Consider the following 22,519-nt stretch of genomic DNA (forward strand, 5'->3'; position numbering starts at 1 on the left):
GTTCCTGGAGCAGGGCAGAAGTGAAACCCACACAGACTCAAACAGCCACAGCGCAGTCTCCTGCAGGCAGGACTCCCATTTCCATCACCTGCTTTGACGAGCCTCGGAAGTGACCTAAGGCAAGTGTAATGGAAAGCAAGGTGGAAGGCTTTCTGCGCGAAATGGAGTGGTAGCAATGAATAATTCATGGTATTTTACCTACTTTGCCGTTTTAGCTTGTCTTTCTTTGTAGTTATTACCTTCCAGCCCGAATGCTTGTCTCTAGGTTAATACACTAATTCATGCATGTTTTGGAGATCAAAATGTGGTAGCTTGAAGTGTCAGGAATTAAAGCAGGTGCTGGAAGTGGGGATCCCACCAAACCCAACTATTTGTAGCAGCCTCTGCAGTCCAGAAAGAGGTGAATCCTTAGCATTGAACCAGGGTGCCCTTCCTCCCATGCCCTTAGAAATTTCTATCAACCCCACTCAAATACAGCAATACATAATAAAAGAGAGGGCTAAAGAACTGAATGCAAGGACTTTATGAAAATTAAAATTACACGCCTTTCTGTCCACTTCAGCAGCCAACCTGGGCAGACACCCATTTATTTACAAATGTCCAGGTGCAAATTCTGTTGTCACAAAATACTGCAACAACGCTGAGCAAGGGTTTATTTGTTGACCGTGCTGCGCTGTCTGTGCTGTTATAACCTCAGCCAGGTTCTCGTGGTCAGTCCATCCCAAACTCACAGCAGCTCTATAAAATTTTAAGTATTCTTGTATATGTTCTTTGGGATGCCCAGCCAGCACATCAGCACTCACTTAAGTCACAGTTTAACTCCCAGAAAACCTGCAGGAGCAACAAAAACAGCTCTAAATGTATCCTACGTAATATGAAAAGAGGGGGTTTTATCATATGGTGGAAGATTAAAGCCTCTCGAAATGAAAGTAGAATGTGTAACTGAATGCAAGGTTTCTAAATAGGTGGCACATGTCAGCCGGCATTACAACGGTGTCTTTAGGTGAGCCTTTGATATAGACCGTTAAATAGTTCAGCGAGATAGATGTGACCATGAGAGGGTTTCGCAGCCTTGATTTGTTTTCCAGCTAAAATAAATCTGAATAGTATAGGCTTACATTATCTGTGATTTCTCTGTCTTTAAAAGGACACATAAAAGCTCACGAGATCGCTGCACAACCTGGGAAAAAAAAAAAAAAAAAAAAAGAAGAAAAAACAGGAAAACTATGAAAGATTCATTTTAATGGAATCCAGGTTTAGCTGTTTCATATTTAATAGTATTTAATATTTCATTTACTACTGGGGACTCACCTTTTTCAGAAGAATGTAAGATTCGAGGCACCATCGTGCATTAAGATTTTATGTCTGACTGTAGCAATGCTGTGGAGGTTGGCGTTGGAGCTGCTCAGCCTGATGCAGAGCCTGCAAGCACCCAGCTCTCTTGCTTTTTTCCTACAGCCAAAATAGGAGCCGAAGCCCCAGAAAGTGGTGGGGTAGAGCTGCGAATCCTAGCAACAGGCGGAGAGAGAGAACTGTACATTTCTTCAAGTCCTCCGACTGCTGGTGCCTTCTGGTGCAAGATTTAGGGGGAGCAGCAGAGCTGGGGAGGGCATGGACACCCAGAGATGTCCAGTGGGGTGGGTGAGCCCTCACAGCATGGGGGAAGAGCAAACAAAGCCACACTCAAGTTTATATAGTCATTGTTATTGCACTTTCTTTCATGATAATGTACTGCCTATTGATGCTAGGGTGGTTTTTTCTTGTGTTTCTTTTTTTTTTTTTCATTTTTTTCTGAGCTTTTAATCTTTTTTTAAGCTCTTCTCAGTGATAATGCAGGCATCTCTTTTTAAGCGAGTGCTGAATTTTTGCACTCTAACGTGTGATCACAGAGCTCTGTGAGAAAACCCATCATTCTGCGGTGCACAGGCAAATCGTGAGCATCGAGAGCTATCACCAGCGTTTTGCAGAAAGGAAATATAGGCCTGGGAGGACCCCTGCCCAGGCCTGCAGCTGGATGGGAGCTGCCCCAAGCTCAGTTCCACATGGTGCACGAGGACATGTGGGTGCTGGCAGGGTGGAAATGTCCCCAGAGGGTCATGGTTCTCCATCCTGCCTTGGTGCAAACAGCAGTTAGGTCTTTTCTCAGTCTTTCTAAGGATAAGAGTGACCCCACTGACTTCAGAAATACCTGTACCCCATGGTCTGAGAATCTGGGCAGCTGCCCTGTGGCACAGATTTGTGCATGGCACAGGAAGGCACAGCCTTGTTTCACAAGGGACAACATCAGGTTGCACCTTCAGAACCCTGATCGCACATTTTCTGGAAGGAGAGTCTCCTGTTAAATATCCAGCAGCTCTTGTCTTTACAGTATTCAACCAGCTTTTCTTCCTGCAGTCTGTCCATACAGTTTGACCTCTCTCTGTGGATATTCCTCAGAGGCCGAAGCTCTCAGATAATCTAAAAGTCTCTCCTGACACCACCAAAATAAGGTGGTTTTCACTCAACTAGCATTGCGCTGGCTTCCACACCACATTAAATATAAAAAGGGACCTCCAGACTTCATAGTCCCATCAACCATTCAGATACGTATCATTTTCCCAGTTCATGCCAGTTTGTTAGATTTTGCTGTGAGTTTTCCTACTGGAAGAAGTGTTCCAACTCTTAGGAGTTTTGCCTGGATGCAACGTGTGGGAAGGGCGTTTAGAAGAGCGGGGATGCAGAGCATTTCATGGTGCAACACAGACTACTGCTCCTGTTAAAAGATTAATTTTGTAGCAAGTAACACTGGTGGGCTGTTGCCTTGGACTGGACCAGATGCTGCAAGGATGAAGCACAAACTCAGACAGAAGGTTGCAGCAGAAGAGAAGGATTCGGTTCCTAGCAGCTAGCACCACAGCAGAAGACGGGTGCTGTGAGACCTTCTTTTTGGGGGCATGTTCCAAATACACCCCCCTCCCGGAGCTGCTAGCTTCAAGATTATCTAAAAAGGTGTTTAGCCAGAAGAGGGCAAGCAGCTTTTTGCTAGCAATTTCTCTTTCAGATCTCATCTTAGGGGCTCTGGCATTTGCATAACTTCCCACAGAAACTGAATCAATGGTTGACATCACGGAACAGAATCTCGGGCGTGATTTAGCATTAGTCAGCCACTAGTCATAAGCATACTGTCATCCCCCTATAGCTGACATCTTAATTTAGTTGGCCCCATGCACTCACATGCTCGGCAGCAGCAGATTCTTGTGGTGTGACCATGCTCGAACTGTTTAACACAGGCTTGCACACTGAAACATCCCAAACACGCTGGCCCGATATGATCAATTTTCAGTGCATTTTCCTTTTAGGTAAGAAGGGAATTTTAAGTCCTCTTAAATAATTGAAGATACTACTGATACAATCAAAAGTCAAGCTCCCCAAGATGAAAATGTCTAGATGATGAATAAGTTAATGGAACTAAAATCCCAGTCGTAGCTGATTAGGGGACCAGGAGAGTTTATCAGAGATGGGAATGTACAAGCCCAGTCACAGCCTGACCTTGTAACGAATGAGATCTGAAAAGCAATTAATTGAGAAATTATCAGGGAAAAACGAAGTTGTATGGTTGGTTAGGTAAAGCAATATGTCAATGGGCCAGGGATTGATTTGGCTGGAATACCTCAAGGTCTCTGTTCTGATGATTCAGGACTTGAAGGAACTGGCCCGAGCCAAGCAATAAAAATAAAACAGGGTCAGCAGAGGGAGTCATCAGTCAGCACGGTGGATCAGTGTTCATGCATTATTTAGCTGATAGTTAAGGGAAGTTATCAAACAAGAACAGGCTTTAATCCCAACTTTTTCCTCAGGGGGAGAGGAATTGAAGGGAGGGAAAGGAAGATGCTCCACTATGCAAGTGCTCACCATCCTCAGCCGAAACACGGAGCTGGGAGAGGGCTGGTGGGAACAAGTGGTGGCTGGTCCTGCTGGCAAAGAAAAACCAGAAATAGAAAGACCCCACTGACTCTCAGTCTTCAGGCACAGTCCCCAAATCCCAGAAGTCAACACTGTGACATCTTCTTCCCTTGCCTTTCCTTCCTCCCTTTGCTGCCAGCTGACTTTCTGATGGGCGTTACAGCCCAGGCATATCTAAAGGCAGTCATGAAACGTCTGCTCTGCTGTGGTTTGACACTGGACATCATTTTCTGCTATATCTTCTTCCTTCCTCCTGCCAACAAGCCATACAGGACTTCAACTCCATCTCCTGCAGATACCCATACATCCCCCGGGCCACTGATGCTGACCTCCTGCCCATTTGTACCTTGGTTTTATCAATCCACCAGCCTCCCACGTGCTATGCATTTGAGAAGCTATTGCTGAAAGCAAGCACGTTAATCTGAGCTGCAAAACATGGCTGGAAACACAGTTCCTCCTCTCCGCAAGATGCTTTAGGGTCTGAGTATGAACCAACCTGAATGAGAATGTAGTATCCTGGAGCTCAAGGGAACAGCACAACAAAACAAATGATATATATAAAGTCTTCTGGAAGGATCAGTGGGCTGGGTGAGAATAGCTGTCTCTTTGCTTGTCTTATGACAATTCACCAAATAACACTAAAACATGTCTCCTCTCCGAAGACAGGAGAAAACCCCCGCAGAACCAGCCAGCACATGTTTCGTGGCAGGAGCAGGGCCTCAGACACCACAAACAGTTCCTTTTTAGGAGCTCAAGATCCTGAGAAGCTGCAGAAAATTTGGGCTGGGCTGGAGGTTTGCTAGAAAGCTAGAAAGCCAGCTTTCCCATTGGGACAATATTTTAGGTTCTGTGATTTTTTTTTTATTTTTGGTGTTGATTTTTTTTTTTGAGAAAGGTTTTCTACACAGTTCAGATTTGATACTGGGTCTTTTTGTCATTTCCTTAACAAAACCTAAATGACAACCGCCTCCGTGGCTGAAAATAGGGACGTCATTACCATAGCTATAGTGGGGCGAGAGGGAAAGGTTTGGCGGATAAATATAAAACGTCCAGTGATGCAGATATAGGCTGGGTGCGTTAATGTCAAGGCTAAGGAGGGCAGCATGGAGATAACAACATGAGGAAAGATTAAAGCAGGGAGAGAAGCTCCTGTACCCCCTCACAGCAGCGATGGAGCAGTTGTGCTGGGGTCTTCTTCCCAATGGTGAGGAGGACGGCCAAGGGGACCTGGTTTGATTGTGGGTGTCTTGTAGGGGGGACCCCAGGTGGGAAATTGGAGGAATGGAAAGGAACTAAAGTGGTCAGTGAGAACTGGTTTCCTTGCTGAGGTTGATCTTTGGCTGCAGGGAATGGTCAGGTCCAAGAGCACTGATGGGGAGCTAAAAACCCCACTAATGGAAATCAGAACAGAGCCGTGATTTTAGCTAGTTAAATCCTAGAGCAACTCCATTATTACTCTGCACGTAGCCACTGCTGCTGCTTTATCACAAACATGGGTTTTAGAAAGAAATTTCAGCAACAACTTGGAGATAAAGGAGAGACTTTTTCCCCCTGCCTGTGAACATATCTCAGCCTGCACTCGTTTCTGGGACTCGCGGCATGTCATGCTCCACGTAATGCATTTTCCAGTTGTCCTGACTCGAGAGCTTTGCATTCAAGGAACAAATGCCCCAGGTGAATTCATCAGGAGGAATAATAATAACCAATGCCCAGGCTGGGAGCTGCTGGGCCAGCAGATCCATCCAGCAGTGTTCACTGGGCCAAATTTCAGGGCAGCAGAAACACAGTCTCCTTTACTTGGGGACCAGAAGGAAACAGCAATATATTTCTAGCCTGTTTTATTGAAATGAACAAATAAACATGAAGTCTAAGAAACAGCACTTTGCAAATAAGACTAAGTAGCAGTACCCAGCAGGAGGGTCATGAAGCAGGATGTTATTTGGGAATAAAGCCAAAAATTTGCATGGTTTCTGTCATCCCAGCACATCTTCTTGGTGCCGAGCAGGAGAGGAGGCCTGATCTGCACAGGGGATGTGAAGGCACCTGGAGCACTTTCTAGAGCAATGTGTTATCCTACCCATCTGAGCATTTCCATAGAGCTGAATTCTACACATTTTAAAACCAAGAGCTAAATCTTGTACTCCAGGATCATTTCAAAGCCAGGCTCACATCCACTACTGACTATTAACAGGGGACCACTGAGAAAGGAAGAGAGGATTCAGCACACTATGGCAGCATGGTCTTTTCTCCTCTGCTTCCTTTTGGGGATTGCATCATTCTTCACCTCCAAGGCCATGCTTCTGTGCAGTCTGAGTCCTGCATCCATGAGTTTATGAGGTGGTGGTGGACGTGTTGGCATGCCCTGGCACTAATCACACATTATCACCTTGTGATAATTATCAAAGCTGATTCAGAAGAAATCCTCTTTGAAGAAGGTCCTTGGCCTGCCCTCTGCTCTGCAAAGTGCACGAGGTGCTCCCCAAACAGGGCACAAGCACAAGGATTGCCAACAGTGAAATCAGTGAAATCCAAACGGTGACAATTTACTGCATGAAGCGGCTGGCTAGATACTATCACCGTGACATAATAAGTTCATGTTTTTATGGTAGGAATCACAAAGCATTTGTAGATACATATAAAAATTTGGTCTCGAGGAATTCTGTGATCCTCAGCTGCTCTGCGTGCCCACTTCATAGCCGGCTGCCTGATCTTGCTAATACAGGCATGTACATTTGCAGGCTGCGTAGCTACAAAAACCCAGAGACCAATTCTGTGCATGATTTTTTCTTAACTGAAATGTGCTGCTACCTGAGATTAACTGAAATGTACTGCTACCTGAGATTCATTTCTTCTGTGAACGCCACTAGAAATAAGACACCAAAGGCAAAAAGTGGTGCCCTGGTGCAAACAGAGGTATTTGTGCCTTTTGAATGGCACAGAAGAGGTGCTGGATTGCATCTGATCTCACATAGGTGGGAAATCATTCCAGGTAGGCTCCAGGTGTCAAAGAGGACCCCTAGTTCAAGATATTTTGTATTTGGCTCATACAAAGCTGGTACAGGGTTTGTAATTCTGTAAATCTCCCATTTGGCTTTGTTGTTGTTGTTGCAAAGGGTTAACAGACACTGAAAAACATTTCTAGGATGAAGTGCTAAGATTTAGTGCACTGAATTAATTCTTAAATTAGAACAGGGGATTTGCACATGATTTCTAGGGGAAATTATCTTCTGGGTAAAATTAATACAGGCGATGTTTCAACATCTGGGATGGCATTATTATAAGCAATGATTACCCAGACATTGCCAAAAGAAAGGGAGCACATCAGACTCTTTCTTTCCCTAACCAAAATAAGCTGCTCACCCTGAAGGAAGAAGACTATTTGCAAAAGCACTGGCTTATTTGGAAACGCACACGAAGTATTACCCTCTATCTGGAAAAAAAAAAAAAAAAGCTGCATGCCCGATGAGGGGTGGTAGGGAAACAAAACTGCAGGCAGCGAGGGTGCCCTGCAACACTTGGGCGCTGCCCGTCAGTCTGTCTTGCCTTCGAGCTCTTCATCAAGGAAGGCGCTTAATGCGGTGCTACAGCTGTCCAGGTGTTTCACGTTGGGAGGTGAAAGAGGAGAGGCACTGGCAGATGTGACCTGGAAAAGCTCAGCCTGTATCCCCTTGGCATCCCGTGCAGCCCCGCTCGTGCCACCGAGCCCAGCGCCGCGGCTCCCTCCAGCGCCACTCGCTCCCTGCCTCGCATCTAACTAGGGCGCGGAGGAAAACCAAAGCAAGACCTGCTCGAGTTAGTTTGTCAAAACAGTCACACTCCGGGAGGAGCTTATAAATATTTATTTTGCTTCGGAGTATTGCGTTTTGTAACGGCAAGGGGGGAAGGTGCCTGAGTGGGAAAGAGAAGACTGGTGGCATGCAGGCCCCTGCTCCTTGCATAGGAAAAAAACAGCGATGTTTAATTTAAAAGGGCATGAATATAAGACAAATGCCTCTTTCGTGCTAGGAGCTGGCTATTAAATTACATCACAAGCGCTACGTGTCGGACTGGGAGAGTGCGTGGTTATTTCTGCCTCCTAAGCCAGAGTGCGAGTCTCAAGGTAATTACTTGGGATCCAAGTGTAATTACCAACTGATCTGCAGGAACATACACAGCAGTGACATCCATTCAAGGCAGCATTAGAGCCTGATGATAACACAGCATCATTAACACAGCTTAGCACTCCCGTCCGTGGCTGCGGGCCATGGCTTTCCCTGGGAGCAGCTCCGGGTTGGGGCACGAGATCCGCCAGGAGCCACCCGAGGCCCTGCCACTGGTGGCTGTGTGTGAGCAGAGCAGTGCCGACCGTGTCCATAGCAAACAGGATGCCCTGATCCTGCAAAATTAACCCAGGAAATACATTTTCTCCAATATATTTCTCTTTCTAGTATGTCTTCAATCTGCCCTTACTTTTTCTTTCCTCTGCAAAGCTCTGAGCACCCCAAGCAGGCGGGTGCTGCGTCCCGCCGACACCCCTGGGGTCACTGCCTCTTTGCTTAGCTTTGTTCTGGTTCCCTCTGCTTCGCTGTGACAGCATCATGCTAAAATTTTGGAGTATCTTCTCTTCAGCTCACACCTCATCCATCCCCTTTTGGAAGACAGCAGGTATAGGGATTCTCTTTTCTTTATTCTTTTATCTTTTTTTTTTCCAAGGCTGCAAGCATCACAGTAAACAACCCATTTATTCTGATGGTCTTGAAAGCTTTCCTTACAACTCCAGGAAGGTCAGAGAAAAGCTTCAGAAAGAGAAAAGGAAAATAAAACCCCCTTTCTTTAGAAAAATGCCTGGTTTGCTACCACACATTCCCAGCAATAGAGTTCTCCAGAGACAACAAAATGCATAGACTAACTTTAGAAATTAAGACATGCTAACAAAAAACAAAATACATTTTTAATTTAGCTTCTTCAGGTGCCTTTATTCGCATTGGTTCTAGATCATGAATGCAAGCAGATGAAAAGATGACAAAACACAGCTTGACATAATTTCCCCTAAGAAGTGTGGGACATGAGCTTATACAAATAAGCAAGGCGATGTCTCCCGGTTCCTGCAGGTAGCAATGCATTCGCACACGGTTCAGGTTCAGTGATGTTAAAGAGAGATTGACAGGGTAACTAACCCCAGAAGGAGGATTTCTATCTCGGGCAGCCCTGCTAAACCATGCCTGATGCTTGGAATGAGCTCCGTTGCACAGAGATCTCTTTTTTTTTTTTTTTTTTTTTTTTCCCTGGTTTTGCTTATGTGCTGGTTTTATCAGAGCAGCTCCGCAGATGTCAGTGAGACAAATTTTGTTTTCAGTTACATCAGTGTAAATCACAACTGATCCAGTGAACTCAGATATCCCCGCGTAACAGCAATATCCTTGACATTAAGAGTTTGGTGCCATGGTATTATGACAGCTTTAAGCCCCTCCATGAAGAAACAAAGTCAGGATCAGCACTGTCCTGGAACGCATTACAAAGCATGTTTGTTATTGCGAAGAAGACAGCATTTGCCTTGGCTGTGAAAAAGAAAACCAGATCTCTAACAGCTAAGATTTCATCTCCGCAATTTATCCAATGAGATTTCCAATCCTCTTGCACAGATACCCTGCTGCTAACATAGCAGTCAAGATCAGAGCACTTAATCAATCATTCACTGAGGACAAATATGCGTAATCTAAATTAGAACAAACCAAGGCATATTTTACATGACAGCCGTGCAGATTTTTAAGAAAAAGCATTGGCAAGAAAATTGCACAAAAACAGCGTTGTCTTGTGTTTATGCTTAAAGTGGTAGGTTTCCGAAGAGCTTCTGCAGAACGAGGTAGCCCTGAATATACTGGGCCAAATTCTGCTCTCGCTGATTTTGCTTCTGCATTTTCATGAACAAGCCAGGGCTGGATTTGGCCCCTCTGGCTCTGAAGCAGGAAGCGTGCTGCAGACCTCAGTGCGATGTAGGCTGCTTCTTAAAAACCTTTCATATTTCATGATCGCTGTCGATTCTCTTATGATCAGCGTTGGTTCAAGCTCTCATGAATCAAAAATCAGTTCATGGCATGCATCTTAGAGCAATCTATTTGTCTGCAGGTAGCAAAGGGAAACGGCACTTTGAAGAATAAAACCCCTTTGCCTTCAGAGCGACGCATGGGCGGCAGGGGAGGCTGGAGCACCAGACGGGAGCTTAGACCTCCTATTCAGGCTGAGCCCTGGGCATGCTGGGTGACCTTGTGTTCTCCCGTTTTCCTCTGGGTGAGATATTATTTATCCATGATAATAAAGTACAGGATTCTTTAACTGCAACTCCTGGTTTAATCCATTGTAGCAAGTGGCACAAGCTCCCTTTGAAAAATAAATAAATAAATAAATAAATCAGAGGCATTAAATGGAGCAAAGAGCTGAGCTTCTTTAACTGAAGCCACTCAACTTTCATCTGAGGTCAGGCCCTTGTAGCCCTGACTCTGCAGGGTGAGATCTCCGTGGAGGAGCATCCTGGCGATAGCCTTTGAGAGGGGATGGACGCTCCACAGCCTGCACTGCATCAGCCCTGGGCACCCTTCTGGGCACAAGGTACTGAGCAGACAGGCAGCAGGAGGGCTAGAGTCCAGCACGGGGCTTCTGAGCAACACCTCAAGTGAGGGCTTTTGCAAAAATGCTGAAAATATCCATGCAAGCATCCCTTTCCTACTACCTTCTGCCGTGAGCTCTGCATAAGTCCCTGTCCCAGTTCTGCCTCTGCTTCTCCAGAAGGAGCAAACACTCCCACAAAAGTCCACACATCACCAAAACCTCCCGTAGACCACTTATTACTGTGTTTTTGGTACTTTTGCATAAGCCTTTTAGTCCTTGTGTGAATGGGTCATATCTAGCACACAGCAGGGCTCATTTCCTCTCCTCTGTCTCCAGGTTTCGGAGGCACTGGCCAGGTTTTTCGGGGACAGCCATCCAGTCATCAGGTTCTTCTTCCAAGCAGCTCAGTGAGGCAATGCTTTGCCATCAGTACTGCTGATGTTGGTGGCTTTATTCAAACTGGGTAGGGAAATGTTGGTAGAATCAATGACCCGATATTGCTTGAATTAAAGGCAATGGTAAATGACCCAGAAATGCCTGCAAAAAAAAAACAAATTCAGGGCAACAACAAGGGCCTTGGAAAATCTGACCATGAGAGCCGAAGCAGGAATTTATACACTACCTTTTATTTTTGCGTCTGAAGGTCAGATACAGATTTTAGTAAGGTCTCCAAGCAGGAGAACTGAGTCTCAGCTTCAAAGATCAGAGCTGAATGTGAATTTCCTTTGTGTCTCAGGGAAAGACAGAGCCTTCATTTTGGTCTAAGCCCATCTCAGGACTGAGAGAACCCTTGCTTCTCCGAAGCCTCCTGGAGCTGAACCAAATACCTTCCCATTAGCACAGAGACAGTCTGTAAAATGTGAAAATCCTCTCTTTCTTTTGCCTCCAGTAAATGAAGAACCTCTGCCCCTTCCCATCCAGCCTGGATATGTTTTTAAAGTGTTGACTTCTTCCTTGTTTGCATCAGTTTCAGTCCGCCAGCTCCTGACAGCTCGAATCAAATGTCTGCCCAAACCTGGATGGCCCAAGGAGCTGGCATGGCTGAGGCACAGCTTGGAGCAGCTGGAGCGATGCGGTGAGCATCACATCGAGGATTCACCAGCCTGATTTATGAGGTACCCCTGACAGCCTGGTGACTGGGGGAAGCACAAGTCCAAGCTGACACCAGCTCCCCAGGAAAAAAAAAAAACAAACATCGCCGTGTCCTTGTCAGTGCCAGGCCCTCACCTGACCATCCTCCTCCCTCTATTTCACGAGGTTTTTACACAGGCTGGAGCCAAGCATCCGGAGCAGAGAGGACAAAAAGGATCCTCAGGCACCAGCCACCTGGAGCCGTGTTCCTATTTTCTCCATAAAATTTGGAGAAATCCCTCTGAACCACAGTTTAAACCGAGATGCTCAGTTAATCCCCCTGCTAAAGCACCTCAGCGCATGCCCTGGCTTATTTTTTAACTTAGCTTTGTATTTTCAGCTGCTCAGGTTTCACCTCAGTTACTTGAGGCTCTGTGTGAAGGTGCGCGAGGATGGCCAGGAGCATCCAAATGGAGGCCCCCAGACGTGAGCGTTTCTCCCTTAACCTTCCTGCACCATCGGGAATAATAATTCCTCGCAGGGCTGTTGCACAGCTTGATTCATTAAGGCTTATGAAGTGCTTTTAGCTCCTGCACTGGAAGGCTCTGTGCGAGTTATTTTGGACTGCTCAGGTGTTAGGAGCCGAGGCACTGCAGCAGGAATACAAATAAATCAAGAAGCGAAGCTGCCCCCTTCCCGCATGCAGCCCCTGCCCCCCACTGTTCTCCATCACTGCTGGTGTCAAACAGTTAATTTACAAGCCCAGCACTTTACAAAGCCCCTGGAGCACCAATTGTCCCTTTCTCATGCAACATCAGCTCCTCAAAAAAGCCAGCTGAGTCTCCAGAGTCACCCCGCTCCTGCCCTTCCCAAGCCCCTATCCAAAACCACCCGAATATTTATTTCAAGCAAGTCCAGTCCAGCATCACCCCTGTACAGCATGATGCTGGAAGTGCTGAAATAACTCTGGAGGAAGGGGTGGATGCAGTCAGGGCTCTGATCTGTGCCCTGTGCCTTCTTGGAGAGGCAATATTCAATCAGCAAAGGTGACCCAGATACCCTAACGGGGCCGCAGCCTGCCCACGAGCTGCTGCAGCAAGGCAGCATCCCCATGCCAGAGCCAGGCATGGACAGAGCAGCTCTCAGGCCAGCAGGACAAATCGAGAGAGCACTGGGAAAAGAAGCAGGCTTGTGGCTTTGAAAGGTAAAGGCTCTGCAAGTCTCACATGGCTTTTTTTTTTTTCCTCCCTCCCTCTGTCTCCCTCCCCTCCTCCAGTCTGTTGCACCGGAGCTGTCGGCCATGCTGTTCCAGTTCAGGGGCTCCTGCAACAGAAAAGATCAGCTGTTGGAGAACCCATGGAAAGCCCTGGGGGAGAGCCATGGCCGCAAGGTAATCAGCAGGCAAAGTTATTACCATTATGCTGCTAATTAATTCCCAGCTCATTACGTTTCCTGTGGCTAATTTGTACTCGCCGCTGATTTGATTAAACTCATCTCTATGCTAATAAATGTGTTTTCCATTTGTTTTAGCGACTGGAGGAAGAGAGCCCGGTATTTACATATTTTGACGTTTATCAAATAAAACGCGGCGCCTGAATTAATTCTGCTCTGATTTATAAGTGGAGGGGAAGGGGAGTGCCGGGACGCCGGGGGTCAGGCACAAACCATGCGCACGCGGTGGGGTGTGCCGGGGGGGCTGCAAGGATGCGCGGGGATGCTCACCCCCAGCGGTCCCCATCCTGCCCAGGAATGGGGTCCTGCAGACCCCCACAGGCACAGCCAGCAGCCACCCCACTGCAGGGTGATGGCCACATGGATGGAAACCCCTTCGCCTCCCGCAGAGTGCCCTCCAAGCCCATCCTGGCCACCTTCACCATTGTCATGGCCACCACGTCACCTCGCCGGCACCCTGCTGCTGTTGGTGTCCCCTTCTGGCTGAGTTTTGAGGCACGGGGATCTGGTTTGCTGGCACGTTGGATGGTCCACACACACCTCGCTGGGTGGATTTTTCTTTGTCTCTCAGAAATTGCTCCAAGTGAAGAGATTTGCGCTGCAGCCCCTGATTATGAGCAGGGACTTTGTTTCCAAGTTCCCTGTGGCAGGACTCACCGCAGCAACACTGGGCTCCCCGTGTCCTCATCAGGCCCATCCAAGCTGTGGTGCACATACAGTCTGTACACGTCAGGCCCCCTTTTTCTCCTCTCTCCCCATAATAAATGGCAGGGCAGAAAGCTGCCTTCTACACCCAAGACTCATCTTTGGGACAGATCTTTAGCAACTGCAACTCCATTGGAAACAGTCGTCCTATTCACCATAATTAGCTGGCACAGTATCATTCTGCTCTTTATTTGGGGCAAACCCTAACAGGAAAACACTCTGAGAGTGTTATTCAGTGGAAGTTATGCTCTTAAATCACTCGAAGGTTTGTGAAACCAGCCTTTCCTTTTCCTTGGAAAACTGACCATTATTGCTGAGTAAATCCCCTGTACCTACATGTGTGTGTGTCCACGTGCATCACGTTGTGTTTGTGCACATGCACATTTATCACCAAGGCTGGAGGCCAAACCTGTGAGTGCTTCCCATGGCTGGAAGTCTCCCAGCACAGAGGGTCCCCATCGATGCCACTCCTCGCTCTGGCACCGCGATACCTTCCACTGTCACTGCCTCACTCCAGGCAGTCTGGAAACAGCTTGATTGCTTAAGTAACAATTAACCACCTCGTCTTTTGGGAGTGCTTCTGGTGTGCCATGCTCAGCCCCTGCCCCAGAGCGTGTGCTCCCTGCTGTGTTACCCAAAGCGCCTCCCCCCAGCTCCTGCACACCCTTATAGGTGGGAGGGCACCACCAAGCCCACCCTGCGGCCACGGTGAGGCTTTTTCCTGCCCCATCCCCATCTCCCCCTGCCCATCATGCTGTCCCCAGCCCACCACCTTGCCCCCAACCCACTGCCCTGCCTCCTCCTTTAAGCTCCTGCCCAGCTTTCTGCGTGGCACAGGACTACCTCTCTGCCCCCTCACTCAGCTTTTTTCAGTGTCACACAGATCTAGGTCTGCTTTACCTCTGCAACATAAAGGTCTCCAAGGCCTATGTCTGCGTGACAGGGGTGGGAATGGCTTTTGGAGTAAGTGCAGAGGGCACTGTGGCCATACACTGTCTCCCACCCCAGTGTCAGGCTCATCCCTGGTGCAAATGGGGCTGAGAACATGCATGTCCCAGCTCAGAAAAGCTGGCAGGTTGCACAGGACACTTGGGTCATCGTCACCAAAGAGCCCTGCTCCAGGCACATCCTGACACGAGCCTGAGCCTGGTCCTGAGCACCACCTCATCCCATGCTCACACAGCAATGCGGCTGCATTCGAGGGTCCCTGGCACCACGCAGCATTTGCCTGGTTTCATTAGGCTAAGCGGCTAAGCCACGCGCCGGTGCGAGTGCTGGACTTTTTGTATAAAAGGTTTTAAGCCTTTGCAAGAATGGGAAGTATTACTGACAAAAAAAAAAAAAAAAAAAAAAAAATGCCTTGTTTCACATTAACAGACTTTGCTTTTCCTTGCGAAGGTGGGACAATAGCCACACGCCGCGTGGTATCGGTGTCACAAAGAACAGCCCCAAAAAGCTTCAGCTCAGGACAAATAAAAGTAACATTGATTCCTTTATTTTTTTTCTTTTTTTTTTCTTTTTTTTTCCAGCTGGTATCAATACATTAAACAGCCACGCTGGAAAAGTGAAATTGATTCAAGGCCTTCAGTGCTCCCTGCCAAAAAAAGCCTCCTGCAAGGATCTATTCTGTATTGAATTACAGTCTGGAAAAGTTCAATAGGTTATTGTACAAACAGAGAGCAAAAGCCCGTCAACAATGGAGCGAGAGTGATTGTGAGGCTCCTTTGTGCTTGCCAGCCCTGAGCCCCTCGCAAACTCGGATGTTAAATCAGTTTAATTAAAACGCTGGGCTTCAAATGCGGCAGGTTTTGTGATGCACGGCCTTGTGCACAGACAGGTAGGCTGAGCGGGCTGAGCCTGCCTGCACCAAGAGCTCCTCAGGCCCTTTCTTGGGCTCTAAAGCCAGCAGATTTTAGAGCAGGTGACCACTTCGGACACCCTCGGCTGCAGCCCAGACTGCCCCGTGCCTGCTTTCAGCCTGTCTTGCACCAAGCAGGGGGACGGGGACCCCATTAGACCCCAGTCTGAGTCCCAGCCCTGATGGGTTTACTGGGAGAGCACCACTTGGTGTCTCGCTGCCTAGGTTTGTCCATCTGTAAAACCCAGAGCCATTCTGGCTGAGCTGCTCCAGGGCCTGGGGAGCTTCTCAGGAGCCGAGCTTTCCTCTTGCAGCAAATGAGCAACGTGCAGAGGTGGCCCCAGGGGCTGCCACGTCTCCCTTCGGCACTGGGTGCTGGCACCCAAGCTGCGTGGTCCTTTGGCCAGTCCCTGCAGGGGGCTGGAGCTGGGCTTTGGGGGAGGATGAGTGCAAGTCCCTTGGCTCTGAGACCCCCCAGTGCTGCATCCTCCTGCATTTTGTCCCTCTGCCAAGCCTCTGGGGACAGGACAGGCAGCAGCCCCCCACCAGCCCTGGGGTTTCTCCCCAAACGGGGGATGCTGCTCCAAAGGGGTGGGAGCAGCTCACGGCGCTGTGCTGCATCACGGCTTCTGGATCCCCCCTCTCCACCTCTAATTAAGATTCAAATTGAGTATAGAAATTATGTGTAAGTAAGATGCTAATTATTAAAGTCATTGATCTCCCAGACAATAAAGCAGGCTAGCTTTCCTGCGCTGCCTGTGTTTTGAGGTAGCTCTGAGCCCTTGTGATTGCAAATGCCTGTGATAGCTGGAATATGCCTTTAAGTGTGTAAATGATTGATTTGGTGGGGTGGTGAAGTCCCCATCTTGCTTTGAACAGAATCTCTTCGCAGCATCCCCAGCCCCAGCTGACCCCAGCCACACGTCTGGCTCTCTCAATAACTCAGATACCAATAGCAACGTGCATTAAACTTGTTCTGCCCCAAATCCTCTGCTCCAAAACCATCCTCACCATCTCAGGAAGGAGGCAGCACAGCCTGGTTGGGCTGTGGGGCCGAGCAGGTTTGTTCGTGAGCCCCAGAGCAAGCACTCGGGGCAGAAAGCATCACGATTTCCTCCTCTTGGCCTCACACCAGGTCCCCTTTGTGGCTCAACATCCAACCCAGGGAATGGGGCTGGGGGAAATGGTGGATATAGCTTGAAAATATATATAAAAGGATGGCTGAAAATGATAGAAAGAATTATGTGGAAAGCAGAACACGGCCACCAGGCTGCATGCAAGAGAGCAAAGCTGCAGGCTGGGAGGGTCGGGGTGGCCAGGGCTGTGGTGGCTGCAGTAGGGAGGACTCAGGCCTGGGCTGCAGAAGAGAGAGATGTCAGCCTGGAAACACAAAGTGCAGTACCACACTGCACCAAAACGCTGGAATTAACATCAAAGCAATCCTGGAGCAAATGAGATTACAGTATGCATGTTAATGAGGCAGCAGCGCTAATCAGCAAGGATGCCTCGCTAGGAGGGCTGCACTGCCAGCTCGTGATTTGTATTGTCGGGCTGGACTGGGCTTCCTTTTGGAGAGAAGATTTTGTTTGGTTTAAAAACCATCAGTATTTTGTGGGGTTTCTGGCAATCTCAGATTTGATTCGATTTCTTCAAGTAGATGTCTGGCCCTCCAGGGTACGGAGAAGAACTTGGAAATGGGATTGAAGTGGTCCCCAGAGCCAAGCTGAAAACCACTCCAAAGCCAAGGAGCAGATAAAAGTTGCCCAAAATATATTTTTCTCTATTTTTAAACCTCATTATTTTTAAGCCAATCTCACCACTTCGCAGCGAGCTGAATGCATGACTTTGCACACAACAGGCAGTGCTCTGTGTGTGTGCGTTGAGCTTCCCTGAGGAACCTGAAGCCACTCGAGATCAGGGGGTCCAGCTCTGCTCACACTCACAGCAGGTGTGTTTCTGGTGCCACAATGCTGATGTCAGGATTATCCCTCACCACTGGGCACGTTGCCCCTTTGAAGCACATGTCCCTGCTTGAAAAGTGGAGCTTTTTTAAGTCAAGAGCCCTAAAAAAAGCACTTGTTTGGGAGTCATGTGCCATGAGGAGAAAAGCTGGGAAAGGGGCAGCCTCTCCCCAGAAGCTCAGCTTCTGGGGGAAAGGCTGGCAGGAGGCGTTGGGTAGGAAGGGCATCGTGAAAAGGGAGGGATTGAGATCAGGACAGGCAGATAATCAGCTCACAAGAATTAAAAGGGCAGGACCCACGGCCGAGGAAAGGCATCAGCCCTATCTCTGCTACCGCAGAGCTGCCTGAAACCTGGGATGCTCCCAGAGGCCGGCAGTCAGGGAATCTTTGGAGCAGGGGCAGGAAAAGAGAAACCTTCCTGGAGCTTCTCATCTGTCTCTGCAGCAAATTAACCCCTCGGGAGACAGAGGGAGCAGACTGCAGCCACAGCAGGGGCTGGGAGCCCTGCTGCTGAGGTGCAAACCACAGGGCCATAACCAAATTGTCCTGGGGAATCAGCCCCAGCCCCCTCAAACTGCCCCTCTCCAGCCCTTTTCATGGAAAAATGCCATTCTGGTCAAGTTCCTTTGCAAGGAAACCAGGCTTGTTTTCATCTGTTTTTCAAACAGCCTTTCTCCTTGATTGGAGAAATTGGCTTAAATGGCTCTCTTTCTCTTTTCTTAAGCAAGGCTGCAATTCATTTCTGCTTCCTTCTCTTTTCACTGGTAATCTTATTTGCTGAAACTGTGAATAAGCAGGGTTTGGGCTATGTGAGTGTTTATAGAGTGGAATTACATGTTTTATGTGAAAGTTTGCAATGCAAACATCTCTTCTGCAGGTGGCTCGGAGTAAGGCGCAGCCGCGGGCACCAGGAGGTCTGGTGCTCACTTCCCAGCCCTTGTCCAGCTCCCAGAAAACACCTGATGGCTTTTAGCTTCAGAAAGGGTGATGATGTGTCCCAGCTTCATGAAGCTTTTATGTGCCTTGATGCGGAGGTGCTGCAGGAGTGGGCTCTCGGCACAGTTTTCCACCCTCTGCTTCCACCGAGTGAACAGATTCGGGCAGAGGGATGGAGCAGGAGCCGAGCACAGCCCTGAGACGGTGCAGATGTACCTCCCTTCTGCTTCGGCTCTACATGGCTGGGAAAAGAAGCTGTTCAGCAGTGCTTTCCGTGCCAGGGAAATCATTAACAAATTAATCATTTACTAATTAAACGGCATGATACCCATGTAAAGGGAGTGTGATTATCCTCTTCTGTAAGTCAGGAAACAAAATGGTGTTTCTGATTTTAGACCAAATTTGCCCTGCTCGCAACCCTGTGACTTCTGCTGCCAAAACCGTCACTCCGTGGCCAAAGCAGCTTCTTTAGCGTGCCCATCTCTGCGCACCAACTGCAGAAACCACCCTGATTTGCACCTTTCATGCCTGGTTGCTGTTCCCAGCTCTTTTTGGAGAGGGTCAAAGGGTACTTTATTTGTGATTGTCATTTTTTTTTCTTTGTTTCTGTGTTTGTGTTTTTTTATTTTTATTATTATTATTTGTGTGTGATTTTATTTTTTTTTAATACCCTTTCAATGTAGTGCAGATGCTGGAAGTCCCAGCCAAGGAGCTGCAGCTACATCCTCCCTGGGCATCACAAAGACTGGCCAGGTGTATGCACACCCTTTGCCACCCCTCCAGGCGAACCACAGTCTGCAAAAATCCTCCACAGTCAGGAGGAGCAAAAGCCAAAGCCTGATCTGTTTATTTTTGCTCTTCTGATGTTATTTAGGTCATGTATTTGAGATTAAGCCTGTGCTTTATCCCAAATGAGCAGCCTCTGGCAACAGGCAGGATGGGTGAAAATTCATCTGTGGTGTACGAGCACAGATTTATTTTAAAAGCAAGGAAGAGGACAGAGGTAAGGCAGAGCAGTGGCAGTACTGATAAGAGAAGACCATGGCAGTACCTTCCTCATTGCATGCTTGAAGCAAGTCTTTGGGATGAACTAAAAGAAAATCCATAGCCAAAATGCCAAGTTACTGCCTTACGGGGATGTCCATAACTCCCCGACCAGAACACCTACCACTGGAGTGCTCAAATAGAGCAGAAACTCCCCAGAACTGAAGCCAAAAAATTTTCCTCTCCTTTGTGCTCTTGAGGTCTCGAGCGCTGCAGCACATAGAGCTGTCGCAGGTATTTACTTGTGCTAAGTGCAGCTCATTATTATTGCCTCCTCTGGAGTTGTGCTGCAATGAAGATTAATTCCCCATAGCCTTGCCCGATAACTTTTGGAACAATCTACTTTGCAGCCTTCTTTACTTTGTGTCATGGTTTCATATACTCAATCAATTGCGGGTGTCACACAGTGAAGGGGGCCTGCCTGCTGCCAAGAGAAAAGCACGCTGGACTTTGCTGTGAGGTTGTTTGCTTTGTGGTGTATACACAGAACAGAAGTTAATTCAGGAGCAGCTAGGAAAAAAAAAATAAAATAAAGAAGAGAAAAGAAAAAAAAAAAAAAAGAGATTAGGAGTTCAGAGAAGTAACAGTCTGAAAACCAAAACCTTGCTGACTCCAAGAAAGCAAGGGATATCTAAGATGGCTCCTTTCCCCATCATAGATCAAAACAAATAAATAGAAGGTGGATGGAAATGGAGCACATTATTTCACTCCTAAAGTAACAGACGAGCAAAACTAACTAGGCTAGCTTCACATGTCTTAAAAAGCACCCTAGTCAGCCACTCACTTTGTTCTTTATGGTGGCCATAAATTCTATCAATTCTATAAATTCTATATAATTGCAATTCTATCAATTTTATCAATTCTATCAATTCTATCCCATCTATCCTAGGGTTAAATAACCAGGATGCCCCGTAGGGCTTTCTGGCTGCACTGCCTCAGCAGGATTTTGTGGGGGCGAGGAAGCTCAAGCGACCTAGAGGTGATGGCCGGGGGCCTCCTCTTCCTCACCCATCTGCTGCTCCTGGGGCTGTGAAGCAGCCCTTGTCCTCTGGCCACGACAGCAACGTGCAGCTCTGAGCAGCCCCCGTGGATGCGGATCTGGGCTTTTTGCTCCTTTCCAAGGCTCCAGCCCCGAGCTTGCTGCCGCATGCACCAAGGACCAGCCCCATTTTTCTAAGTCAAAGCACATCTCTAATTCAAATACAAAGTGAAAGGATGCTGGAAAGCCACTGGCCTTTATGGTTTATTAAGCTCCTTGTGCAGGCATTAAATTTAGACTTTTTTTTTTTTAAAGACCAGAGCATTTCACCTCTGCGCTGCTCCTCACAAAGCCCACCGAGCAACCGTCCCTCCTTTAAAATGATGGAAGAACTATGGGGATCATCCTGCTTTTGTTGCCGAGGGATTGTTTGACTCCATTTTTTTTTTTTTAAAGAATAATAGTCACATTTCTAAACAGCTCTTTATTAAACCGTCCAAACACATCATCTGCACTGGAGGATGTAAGGGCTGACACCAGACAAAACCATCAGATTGCTCTGAGAAAATGCATTGGCTTGTCTTGACAATTTAGGACTCTGTGGAATACTCCGTTCATATTTGCTGTTGATTTTAAGACTGAAATTTGCAGTATGAAAACAGACATGTCCAAGAAAGCATTGCTCAGCTTAAACTTAAAAGGACAGAGATGCAAAATTACAGCGGAGAGATGCAGCTCCTGGCTCCCAGCCCTTTCTTAGGAACCAGCTTTCACTTTGCCTTGGGCTTTTGGTCTATCAGCATCTAATGAAAGATGACAGTGCAGGCTCCCTTAGGGGCTAACGTGGGCAATTTCAGTTCTGGCATTTTAATTTATCTGTAACCAGCAGTTTTCAAAAGGGTAGAGCTAAAAAAGAACTTGGCTTGGTCACACACAGACAAAAAAGGGGGAGCTGTGACATAAAATGCATGAGGAGGTTTGTTTCATTTTAACTCCTTGGGATCCTGGAAGGAAGGCACAGCACAGCCGAGCCCACGGCGATGGCTGTGCCTGTGGTTTGAAGCTATTAACCCTGTGCACCAGGTAGCTGGTTTGCCTTTCGGTGAAGTCTGCTCCTCCATGGTTTACGGCTGTTGGTTTTAGTGCTGGGCACATCTACTATATTAATGACAGCTAAGGTCCCGACTTCTCCCGTTTATTAATCCCCAAAGTTGCATTCAGACACTGCAAAGGCAAAGGGTTAGCTTAGGATCACCAGCAGCCATAAATCCAGAATTAAAAGCTGCGGGTTCATCTCCAGCCCAGCCCACAGGGCTCAGAGCCAGCTCTGAGCACCCGCACACTCGTTGCACGTGTGCAGCACCCCAGATGCAGGGAGCAGATGCCCGGGGGCGTTTTCCTCGCTGGGTTTCCATGTGCTTGGGTGCACATGTGGGACTGAAGGTTCTCGTGGCAAGATCGGTGCTGACACAGCCGGGCGCAGCGGTAATGCTGACAGCAGCGTCTGGCACCGGTTCACATCCGAACCTCATCAGTAGCTGTCGACGTTGCCATTTGTTTGTTCCGCCGCGTTTTCGATGCACCCTGCAGGCAGCTGGCCGACCTCAGGGCACCCAACATCATCGGTGAGCTCCTGCAGGATGGGCCCGATCCAGCTTACACTTGACATGGTTTGGGGCTGCAAAGGCTTTGTTTGGGTTTGAATGGGTTAATTTTTTATTTCTTTTTTTTTACTTCTTTCCACGGAGGAATCTCACTTTGCCTTTCTCTCCCTGCTGCCTCTAGAGGACCAGGCGATTCTAGGCACAGCTCTAGCAGATGGTTTTGGTGATGTAAAGCGCAAGGGGATCGCTCCCAAGAGCTGCTGAGGCAGTTAAGTCAGAAATGAACTGATGCATGCGGCATGCCACATCCCCTGCCCGGCCACCTTTGGACAGTTTCCTCAGCACAGGCAGCCTGCACCTCCCTGCACGTCCCCATGCAGTG

This window comes from Aythya marila (assembly GCF_965140915.1).
Source record: "Aythya marila genome assembly, chromosome: 16".
Taxonomy (NCBI): domain Eukaryota; kingdom Metazoa; phylum Chordata; class Aves; order Anseriformes; family Anatidae; genus Aythya; species Aythya marila.